Source organism: Acipenser ruthenus, chromosome 12 (genome assembly GCF_902713425.1).
Source record: "Acipenser ruthenus chromosome 12, fAciRut3.2 maternal haplotype, whole genome shotgun sequence".
Taxonomy (NCBI): domain Eukaryota; kingdom Metazoa; phylum Chordata; class Actinopteri; order Acipenseriformes; family Acipenseridae; genus Acipenser; species Acipenser ruthenus.
In genome coordinates, this window is record NC_081200.1 from 31,071,970 (window position 1) to 31,084,385 (window position 12,416).

Here is a 12,416-nt window from a genome sequence, read left to right on the forward strand (position 1 = left end):
GTGCTTATTATGAGCTATTTTCGATTTTTATGTAAATCATTTTTTCAGAGCTTTCGATTTTTATGTACTGTATGAAATTATTGTTTTCTGTTACTGTACTTTACAAAATGCTTGTTTTTTTCTATCACAAAGTAGTAACTGTACAGTACCACACTTTGTACCTTCTTTCCTTTGTTGTCTTCCACAACGAAATCCCTGTGGTCATGGACACATTCTTCTGGGTTTTTTGTGTTTAGGCATTTTTTTTACATTTCGCCACAATTTGCAATTCTGTTTTAAATCCTACGTATCTTAACTGTAATATAACTTTAAATCCCGCGAACAAGCCTCGTCGAGAAAGTATTCAGACCTAATCAATACAAGTTAGGGAAAGGTAGTAGGTAGGAGGCTGTGTGGTCCAGTGGTTAAAGAAAAGGGCTTGCAACCAGGAGGTCTCTGGTTCAAATCCCACCTCAACCACTGACTCCTTGTGTGACCCTGAGCAAGTCACTTAACCCCCTTGTGCTCCGTCTTTCGGGTGAGATGTAATTGTAAGTGACTCTGCAGCTGATGCATAGTTCACACACCCTAGTCTCTGCAAGTCGCCTTGGATAAAGGACGTCTGCTAAATAAACTAATAATAATGTATTAGTTTTTTGAGTTATGTGAATTGAGTATATTTCCAGTGTTTTTCTGGTGTTCATTATACACAGATTTTTTTTTTAAATTATTTTATTTATTTTTTTTGTATCAGGGGTGTTTTATCGGTTAAACCCTAAAATCAGAAGCCGTAATTATATTATTATAGTCATTTATATTGTAAGTATATTATTGTGTATGTGTATAAATCTGTATTATGAAAGCATATATTAAAAACAACATGAAAATATAAATCTGTATGCTAGGGGTACACAGACAGTTGATAGGTGTGGAAGGGGGTACGCGGCAATCAAAAGTTTGGGAACCTCTGATGTAGAGGAATGTATGTGTTGGTGTCTCCTGATACACTGACAAGCTGATGAAGTACCTGAAGTACAAACGGAAATACAAAAAGCAAACATCATAATGACTCAGCAGTATTTCCACTGTATTTCAGGTTCTTAACAATGACCGCACTCTAATTTCATTTCCTGCACCAACGGATCTTGACAATTGCATGATATTTCCTGGAATATAAATTAACATATTACAAACTAAGGTAGTTACTACATGCTGCAGTTAAAATATTGTGGTCAACTTTAGTAAGGGCCAGCCCATTCCTGCCTAACCTACATGTTCTCCCTAGGAATTAGAGGAACAGTGTGTGACTCTGGTCCGTTTATTTAGTGTACCTTAGAGACGTCGCTTTATATACTTGCTTGACAGTTAAATTGCGGGTGTTGCCTTCGGTGTGGTATATATTACATAAGCCGGAAAATAATCCTGGTTCCCTAAAATAGAACTGTAACCATTACCAAATAGGTATTTACCTCCTAAAGACCCGAAACCTGAATAAGATACAACAAAGCTGCTCAGCCCAGCCTGTGAGGTAGTCATGTCCGTCCCCGAGGATATAAAGGACTGCGTGCATAGATCTCAGCATAATTTGCAATCATGGACGCAGCGACCTTGAAGGTTAATGGTTACATTTCTATTTCAGAGAACCAGGCGAGGAGTCTGTATGTTTATTTGTTTATTTATTTTTAGAACGGGGTTTTCCCCTCCGCCCCTATGTTATTTTGTATTTGTGTTTTATGATTTATTATTGTATGTATATATATGATGGCGTAGCGCCATAGGTTTTGTTACTGTTTTATTTAAAACATGTTCTGGCAGAGGCGAGATTAGGGCTAGTCCTCTGCCAGGAATAATTAAAAAAACTTGTGAAGATTGTGGCCGAGGGGTAATAGAATAATTACTAGCCAGTTAAACCCCTCGGCCACGATATATAAACCTGCAACTCTCTGCACTCGTGGTGGGTGTTCAGAGGAGGAGCGAGAGCGGAGAAGAGAGAGAAATTCAAAACAGCAGATAAATACAGGATCAGTGAAGGCTACTGCCCAGCCTGACTTGTATTGTTTTGTATTTTGTGTTAGTGATTTGTTTTGTTTAACAAGAAAGAATGGAAAGGATTGCAAGAAAGAAAGCCGCATTGAGAGATACAAATTTCAGCTCATCTGAATGCAAGGGCTCAAACGGAGGCTTCATGAGTGCATCCAGCACCACGTTAAGCCTCCAGTGAGGAACAATATCCTTCATAGGCGGCCGAAGGCGCCGAGCTCCTTTCAAAAATTCTCCGGCAGGAAGTGAGCTCCTGGGGAGACCTAAGGCAGGAACCAAGTCTGAAAGACGCCCCACTTGTATCTGTACTGGGAATGCGTGGACGCTGCTCTGGCATTTTGCATGGTGTCAATAACCCTATTGGATAGACCCAGTCAGACCCAGTCAGCCGTTCAGGGGCCAGACCCAGGCTGCAGGCTCGATGGCGCTTGGGTAGACTCCATGACTGGCCGCACAGGGGCAGCCTCAGGGCTGAAAAACAGCCTCTTGGGCCAACAAGGGGTTACTAAGAGCTCCCTTTGAGGAGGTCCGCTGCCCAGTTTGTCACCCCGGGCAGGTGTACTGCCCCCAGTGAGAGGAGGTTCTCTTATGCCTCAGAGCAAGCTTGCGAGCCACGTGATGGAGACTGGGAGACCTGAGGCTGCCCTGGTGGTTTATGTATGCCACCACTGTTGTGTTGTCCATACGGACAAGCACAGGTCTCCCTTGAACCTCCTGCAAAGAATTCTGCAGCTAAACCTGCAGCTCCAAAACATTTATGTGGAGACCCTGCCAAGGGGGGTTCCACATACAGAATGAAAAACAGAATGAGAAAAGAAAAATATTTCTCAACAAAATACAGTAATAACAATTACTTTAATTATACACATGCCAAAGCCAGTAAAATAACTGCGGCCGGGGAGCTATTGCAGCCTGGGGGGGGGGGGGGGGGGGGGCCTTAGATCTTATTGAGGTTTTTGGTCTTTAGGAGGTAAATACCCATTCGGTAATGGTTAAATTTCATGCTTGAAAGCAGGGTTCTGTACAGCTGGGCAGCAGAACATTATAGCCGGGATCACTTTTAACGGAAAAATAAACTTGCCTTACATTAAATATATAATACGACAAATAATTTGAATAATGTGTTGTCTTTCGTTGACTATCTCTTGTTGCTCTTTTTTATGTTTCACATTTTCTTTTTCATTACTGTTTTTTTATTATGGTAAATTACAGTGTTTATTTAGGCAATCTATGATTTCACTGGGGAAAGATAATGTAGGTTTATTGGAGTTAACAAAAAAAACCAAAAAAAAACCGTAACCTTTTCACTTCCTTTTTAGCTTAATTATTGAGCTTATTTCATTTAAATTGTTTTATTTATCTTAAGTTTTCAGGTCATTTTGTTAATGCACATCTATTTTTGTTTTTCGCTGTTCTACATTTTAACCATTATTTTTACACAACAGTACTCACACACGTTTGGTCACCATAACTTGCATGAAACCTGAGTGTAATGATCCAGCACCTCTGCACTTAAGCATGTGTATATCAGCTGACAAGTGTTCAGCTGCTATCCCATCACGCCTTTCTTAGTAAAGGCGTACAGCCTCTACAAATGAACCCCCAATATCTCTCACAAACACCTGGGTACACATTGTTACGATATCACAACAAATGGAATATGCTTTTTTTGGGGGGTGGGGATTAGAATATGTATAGATATTATGTACTATATATCAACTTACAGTACAATAATACGACAAAAATGGACTGAACGATAATACCCCAAAATAATCTTAATAATTTGAATAAAGTAGCCGGCGCAAATATAGTATTAGGTGGAGGATTGCTGGCTTATTTTGAAAACCCTGCATTCATTGTCACTATTTTTGCTTTGAAAATAATCGGTTATTTTTTTAGCAGAAAACCCGCCCCTTCAACTCTCTGATTGGTTAAATATTGTAACAGAGCTGTCATATGGTTCCAAGCTGCTTTTCACCTAGCAACGCACAAGTGATCTCGTCTGCTAGAAGCACAATCAATCCTTATTGTTAAAGGCACAGCAGCATCTGCAAGACGGGCGGATCAGGTTTTCTCAGCCAGGAGGCCACAGCCACTTCGCTGGGTGGCCCGCCCAACTGAAAAGGCCTGGAGAGAACCCTGTGAAAGGGAACACTCAATTGTCAACTAGGGTATTAACACTGAATAATGACAAAAAGTGCAGTGCACTGAAAGATTAAACATAAGGTATTTTATTTAAATCAAAGAGTTTAACAATACAGCATTTAAGCAAATTCCACAGAACATTCCCCATTGGAACCCTATAGACATTTACAAACTCCTTTTTCAAACTCATAAAGAAGTTAATAAGTTAATAAGCACTGTTGCTTTCCCCCCATGTAATTGAGTAGTCAAACATTAAAGCCTTTAGGGTACATAACATGAAATCCTCATATCACTATGAGAGATTATTGAATTTTAGCTGGCACCGGTGTTCCAGACAGACATGGGGATAGACAAAGCTGGACAACTTAATGCTCAGTACCTTGCATTTGCCAGACCAGAGTATAACCTGTATAAAAAAGCCTGTATATGGATATATATATACAGTGCCTTGCAAAATTATTCAGACCCCTGACCAATTCTCTCATATTACTGAATAACAAATGGTACATTTAAATTTCGTTCCGTTTGATATTTTATTTTAAAACACTGAAACTCAAAATCAATTATTGTAAGGTGACATTGGTTTTATGTTGAGAAATATTTTTAAGAAAAATAAAAAACTGAAATATCTTGCTTGCATAAGTATTCAACCCCCACACATTAATATTTGGTAGAGCCACCTTTCGCTGCAATAACAGCTTTAAGTCTTTTGGGGTAAGTATGTACCAGCTTTGCACACAGTGTCGGAGTGATTTTGGCCCATTTTTCTTGGCAGATTTGCTCCAGGTTGTTCAGGTTGGTTGGATGACGGTTGTGGACCGCAATTTTGAAATAGTGCCACAGATTCTCAATGGGATTGAGATCAGGACTTTGACTGGACCACTGTAGGACATTCACCTTTTTGTTCTTGAGCCACTCCAATGTTGCTTTGCCCTTGTGCTTGGGATCATTGTCCTGCTGAAAGGTGAATTTCCTCCCAAGCTTCAGTTTTTTAGCGGACTGAAGCAGGTTCTCTTGCAGTATTTCCCTGTATTTTGCTCCATCCATTCTTCCTTCAATTTTAACAAGATGCCCAGTCCCTGCTGATGAGAAGCATCCCCACAGCATGATGCTGCCACCACCATACTTCACAGTAGGGATGGTGTGTCTTGAGGCATGGGCGGTGTTAGGTTTGCGCCACACATAGCGCTTTGAGTTTTGGCCAAAAAGCTCTATCTTGGTCTCCTCTGACCACAAAACCTTTTCCCACATCGCAGCTGGGTCACTCTCATGCTTTCTGGCAAACTCCAGACGTGCTTTCAGATAGTACTTTTTGAGTAATGGCTTCTTTTTTGCCACCCTCCCATACAGGCCAGTGTTATGCAGAGCTCTTGATATGGTTGACTCCCAGCCACTGAACTCTGTAGCTCCTTCAAAGTGATTGTTGGCCTCTCTGTGGCTTCGTCTCCTTCTTGTTTGAGTGCTGAGTTTTGAGGGACGACCTTTTCTTGGCAGTGCCTGGGTGGTGTGATGCAGCTTCCACTTCCTGATTATTGATCCAACTGTGCTCACTGGGATATCCAAACACTTGGATATTATTTTGTACCCTTTCCCTAATCTATGCATTTGTATTACTTTATCTCTAACTTCTGTAGAATGCTCTTTGGTCTTTATTTTCCTTCAGATACACAGCCTGGCCAATGATCCTTCAACAGTGGGGTTTTTATCCAGAAAATGTGACAGCAACTTTAATGGTTCACAGGTGGAGGCCAATGGTAAGGTAATCGTGTCCTCGTTGGGGCAATTTCTTTCATCGGTGTAAACTGGGAGCTTCCACAGCACAGGGGTTGAATACTTAGCAAGCAAGATATTTCAGTTTTTTTATTTTTCTTAAAAATATTTCCCAACATAAAACCAATGTCACCTTACAATAATTGATTTTGAGTTTCAGTGTTTTAAAATAAAATATCAAACAGAATGAAATTTCAATGTACCATTTGTAATTCAGTAATATGAGAGAATTGGTCAGTGGTCTGAATACGTTTGCAAGGCACTATATATATATATATATATATATATATATATATATATATACACACTGTATATGAACATAATTTTGATATATTATTTATTAAACAGATAAGGAATTAAAAACTGGGAACATTTATAATAAAACATATCTCTAACATAATGTACAGTCATGTAGAACAATTTCAATTACATATATTACCACATACATAAAATTAAGTAGGGATTGTTTAATACTGCAGTACGTGATTACATTGGAAAATGCATTCATCAAAGCAAGGACAAGTTATTTCCATTGTTAATAATACAATCAACCAGCACAGATTTCACCCATTGCACAGGCTGTTAATCCCAACCATGCATTTACTTTTCATTCCATCACAGATTGATTTCAATGACAATGAGGAAATACATAATAAGGTCACTCATCATGTTCTATTTTTGAAAAATACAACATAACAACATAAGGGTGTGTACTAAAGTACACACCCTTATGCACAAAGAAACTCCTATTTTAAAAATAGCTTTTCTTTTCCATTAGCAGAGTAAACTCCACTGAGCAAATACAATTTAGAATCCACTTACTTACTGTTCTGTCCTTATCGCACGTGACACTGTACGACTATACAGAGAGCTAAACACCATTCCAACAATTGACACGAAGACAGGATGAACTTCTGAACTCTGATGTGTTTATTGAAAACGTAACAATTTGAATGGTAATGGTGTGAAACTAAAAGGAAATAACGAGAAATACAATATTCCTTAAGTCTTTCTTGAATACCTGAAAGTACGCAGGTTTAAACGTACACAAACAATGCATAGTCAGTGTAACTTTCTCAACTAGGACATAAAAATGTACTAAATTACATCTGACATCCTAAAACTAGCATTTACTTGTACACAATGTTTCGCTAGAATCTTACATCACCATAGCGCATATTACAATACACTGAGATTAACCAAATATAATAAACAACTGATCTTATCTACAGCGAGGGCTAGTGAGGCCACTCTCATTGCTGTTTGTAATGCAAGGCTACAGTACTAGCACAAGTTCACAATAAATCTCTACAATACTGCAGTAAAATACAAGCTTACAGTGTTAATAATTACGTTAATAATTACGTCTACAGTAATCACATTAATCGTACTTACAGATATTGCTACAACATGAGCAGATAGAAACTGTACATTCCTTCTTATTACAGCAATGGAGGATCGACTATTAAACTCTCCCCTATGACTGCCCAGCTCCTAGTCAAAAGATGTAGAAACAGATTCAATGATTTACGTTGATCCCTCAAATGACCCCCAGAGGGCAATACAACATAAGAACATAAATGAATCGCTACGAGTACAGAACACTCCGCGTCTGGTATCTGTAAGATACCGCTATCTCTATAAGTTGAAACAACAATGTAATAAATCATAATTCAAACAACTTTGACTCTTGTCTGTCTCAGTGATATGGGTCTGGCAAAGATTTTCACAGTCCCTTGTCCCTTGACCTCAACCTTATGGACCTTCCCATCTCCGCTGGGAATTGTTTTGACAATGAGTCCCATTGGCCACTCGTTCCGTACGACTTGTTTGTCTCTCAGTAAGACGAGGTCACCTACTTGGATATCCGGTCTGTTAGACTGCCATTTGTGGCGATTCTAAAGCGTTGCAAGATACACATGCTTCCAGTGGTTCCAGAACGTGTTGGCGAGGCTTTGCACTGGTCGACACTGACGTTTGTAGAGGTCTTTCACGTCGAACTCTCCAGGTGGCTCCGAAGGAGTGCCAACCTTCTGAGTGAGAAGTGTAGCAGGAGTCAGATGAGTGGCAACTCCGGGTCTGTAGACACAGGAACAAGAGGTCTTGCATTAACGAAAGCTGAAACCTTGGCCATGAGAGTTGTCAGGACTTCATGGGAGAGTCAAGAGGGGCCAATATCTGATAGCATGGAGTCCAGGATACGGCGAGCGACACCAATCATTCGTTCCCAGGCGCCACCCGTATGTGAACAGTGATGGGGGTTGAACACCCATGTGTAGCCTTGGTCACATAGGTATTTCTCAACACTGGTACCATCGACGACGGTAGTGTCGATCTTTAGTTCCTTGCAAGCTCCAATGAAATTGTGTATAAATGGGTAATTGTATGTAAAAATAATGTGTAAAAAATAATGTAATTGTATGTAAAAATAATGTGATATCTTGTAACAATTGTAAGTAGTGATTCAAGGTAGCAGGGATTTTGTGAACTCTGCATCACCTAACTTTTCAGATGAAGGAGGAGGTCAGAAATGAGTAGATGAGATCATGGGCCAGTGTTAATTTGTTGGCATATGACTCCAATTAAGTCTGAAGAGTTGGTTGGATTTTTTAGAGATTACTGTTTGCCAAAAAGATAAGAGCTGTCTATATAGATTGATGATTGGATTTAACTGGGGCTTCCCATTGCTTTCAATGGGACAAAAATCCTATAAAAACCCTAGGCAAATCACACTGAAACCACCACTACCACTTCTCAGCCTGGCAGGGTGACGTGGTCCTTCCTCTGCAGACTTTCGTATAGAGCTAATTGCTGTTTGATCAGAATTTAGAATTATCTGCCTTTTGAAGACAGTTATTTTCTTCTTGTTCAAACCACATTTCCTTGTTACTGGAAGGTAAGGGAATATTTGATTATTATATCTCACATGAATTGACTGCATTGCTATAAGGTATGGAAACTATGTTTTAGTATTAAGAGGGTGATGTATTGAATGTGCTAAAATATAGCAGTGGGTGCTGTCAGCTTCTTGCTCAGCCAGCCTGAGGGCTGCACATAATACATATAACTGTATTATTGTATTGAAGTATTAATGCTATGCTTGTAATACCCCTGACTAGTTGTTATTACCTGCTGGGATTTTGGTGATATGCGCAATCTACCAATAAACCGAAGGAGCACTTAAGTCGCTCTGATTCGTAAAACTTCAAAACAAATGAGTCTGTGTGATTTTCTTGATTAAACAAAGGTTGTATGGACACGCAGCTCGTCCAGTGCTCGAACATAAACCACTAGGAGTTTTAAACATCTCTGTCCTCCTCAACGTCTCCCCTGAGTTTATGAGTTTGCACAGAGCAAATAAGATGAAAAGAGTACGTAAAAAGTGAAAACGTGACATTTGGTTGTATATGTAGCCCAGCACTACCTTGCTGTTGGTATTGAACTTGATGGCGTCAGGTTTGATGTCCATTTCGCCTAATATCAGCTCTGCTATTTATACTGCCAGCACAGCTCCACACAGCTCAAGTCTTGGAATAGTGTGTTTGGGCTGCGGTGCTAGCGTAGCCTTACCTAGGATGAACCCTACGTGGTGCATTTCCTCGCTGTCTGTGGTTTTTAAGTAAGTCATCACTGCTATGGTATTCATTGAAGTATCTGAGAAGACACAGACTTCTCTGCGCTGAGCTGTGGCAAGAGATGTAGGTGCGTAAGGGTGCGGAACCTGGAGGTGATCGAGGGCCTATAGAGAATCTTTCCACATTTCCCATTCCTCTTGCTTTTCCACTGGTAGTGGGTTGTCCCAGTCTCGTGTCTCTGAAGAAAGCTCTCTAAGTAAGGACCTCCCTTGTATGGTGACCGGAGCCACAACCCAGAGCAGGTCATAGAGGCTGTTCACTGTTGACAGGACGCCACGTTGAGTGTACGTTTTTTTTTATCAATTGACACCTGGAATGTGAATGTGTCTTACACTAGGTCCCAGCTTAGCCCGAGGCTATGTTGAATAGGAGGCATGTCGACGCCGAGGTCAAAGTCCTTCAGGTCGTTTGTGTGGTCATCTGAAGGGAACGCCTTCATTACCTTGGCACTGTTGGAGGCTATTTTGTGGAGCCTCAGGTTAGTGACAGCTAACATTTACTGTGTTCTTTTGAGCAGATTAATGGCCTGCATCCGTAGGCATCGATTTAAGTCCATCGTCTACGTAGAAGTCTCTTTCTACGAACTGTTTAGCGTCAGTACCATATCCCTTCTCCTTCCTGTGCTGTCTTTCTGAGTCCATAGGTGGTCACTGTGGGTGACGGGCTATTACCGAAGATGTGTACCCTCATCCTGTACTCCACGATCTTGTCATCGATGTCACTGTCACGGTACCACAGGAATCTTAAGCAATTTCTATTGTCTTCTCGAATGACAAAACAGTGGAACATCTGCTGGATGTCGGCTGTTATAGTGACAGGCTCCTTTCTGAAACGGATTAGCACTCCAAGAAGGCTGTTGGTTAGGTCTGGTCCGGTGAGAAGAACATCATTCAGTGAGATGCCCTGAAATTGAGCACTTGAGTCAAATACCACTCTGATTTGACCCGGTTTCTGTGGGTGGTACATGCCAAAGATCGGCAGATACCAGCACTCTTCACCTTCCTTCAATGGCAGAGCTAACTCTGCGTCACTGTTGTCGAATATCTTTTTCATGAAGACCCCGAAATGACACTTTGTCTCTGGTTTCTTCTCCAAGGTACGACGTAGTGAAGCAAGTCGGGTTAGGGGCCTGCTCTTTGTTGTTGTGAAGTTGACGTCTAGACGTGCGAAATGGGAGTGGAGCTACCCAGCTGTTCGATTTGTCTTTGAAGAACTCTTTGTCCTCGATTGAAGGGGCTGGTTTATCGTCGTCCTTTGTTCTCTCAAACACTGTATGTCCAAGATCACACTTTCCTTGTGTGAAAATCTCCTCAGACTTCAGGTGAGAGTGATGACACGCTGCATCAGGTGTAGGAATCTCGCTCCTATTGTCTGGCATCTGGTTACATTCTATAAGTGTAGGGAGGGATAGCTTAGTAATGCCATCTACCGTCTCTACCACATAACCATTTGCTCTTCTCCCTGTTGTCTCCATCAATCCTGCACATGTACTGAGTGTGTATGGCAAAGTGTTCCTACATACACCTAATAAATCAAAGAACTCTGACCTGGCCAACGATCTATTGCTTTGATCGTCCAGGATAGCGTACATCCTTGCTGCTTTCTCAGGCTGTCCTTTGGGATACACTCTAACTAGGCATATTTTTGAGCAGGACCTTCCGCTGAAGCCTTCTCCACAAACCTCAATGCATTTGGAGGTGATTAAAGTTGGTGACGTGCTCTCTTCCTCCTCCTCCTCCCCGTCATGCTGAGGTGTGCATGGAAGCCTTGTGTGCATGAGGGGTTAGATTTAGGTGTATCTGGATGCAGAGTGGTCACGTTTGTTGCTGTCACACTCTGTACATTTTCTTTCTAAAGCCACAACACTTCTTAAGAGGGCGAGGTTTCTTGTGCAATGGACATTCTCTAAACACCGTTCCACCAACTGACAGTTAAGAAATGTAGCATCATACTGTGTTGAAGATCTGAAGCACACAATAATCATCAACCTAATATTGTGAGGTGTACTGCAAAGTTGAATCGGTTTAAGCTTTTTTTTTATTATTTTTTTTAAATAGTACAATTGCACAATTGTCTGGAAGATTCTCTCATTTCCCCGAGATGAATATTGGATCACTTCTTGAGATATCTGCATTGTGCAAGGGATGTGCAAATGAGGGAGGTACAGCTGGAAACTTATAATGAGCAAAGTTAAAAAGCAGGGAGAGTTATATATATATAGCATTCAATATCTAGAAACACAAACAAACTCATCTGTATGAGTTACATAAACAGAGGCCCTGTCCACATTAGAGCAAAAAATTCGACAACCGAGTTCAAAACCGATTTAACTGAACCCCAGCCCAACAGTGTTAGAGCATCCAGATTGCCGTAATGAAACTGGGTAAGTTTAACCCAGCTGTTGTTGAAAAAAAGCACTTGAGGTTTTTGATTTGCAATATTTGTTTACTTCCTGGTTTCTAAGCTACGGCGTCTGATGTAACCAGGGGAATTATGGTAACATACCACCATTCGAGACTACCTCCTGAGAAGGTTTCAAACTCGGTTGTCGAACTCTGTTAGGAACTGTGTTTAGTGTGGATGCAAATAGAGTTAAGCACTTTTAAACAGGTTTTGAACCCTTAACTAGATTACAAAACACTAATGTAGACAGGGCTACTAAGGTCTTTTAGATCTGGTGTGGAATTCAGCTGGACAGGTATATATCTTTTTTTTCCCCCACGTTTACTCTTACTAAACCTCAAGAAACAAACAACACATAATTGGTGATCACAGTGTATACTCTGGGCAGTGTGGTTAAATTTACAAGTGACCGTCACACAAAATGCTGTATATATAAGTGATTAT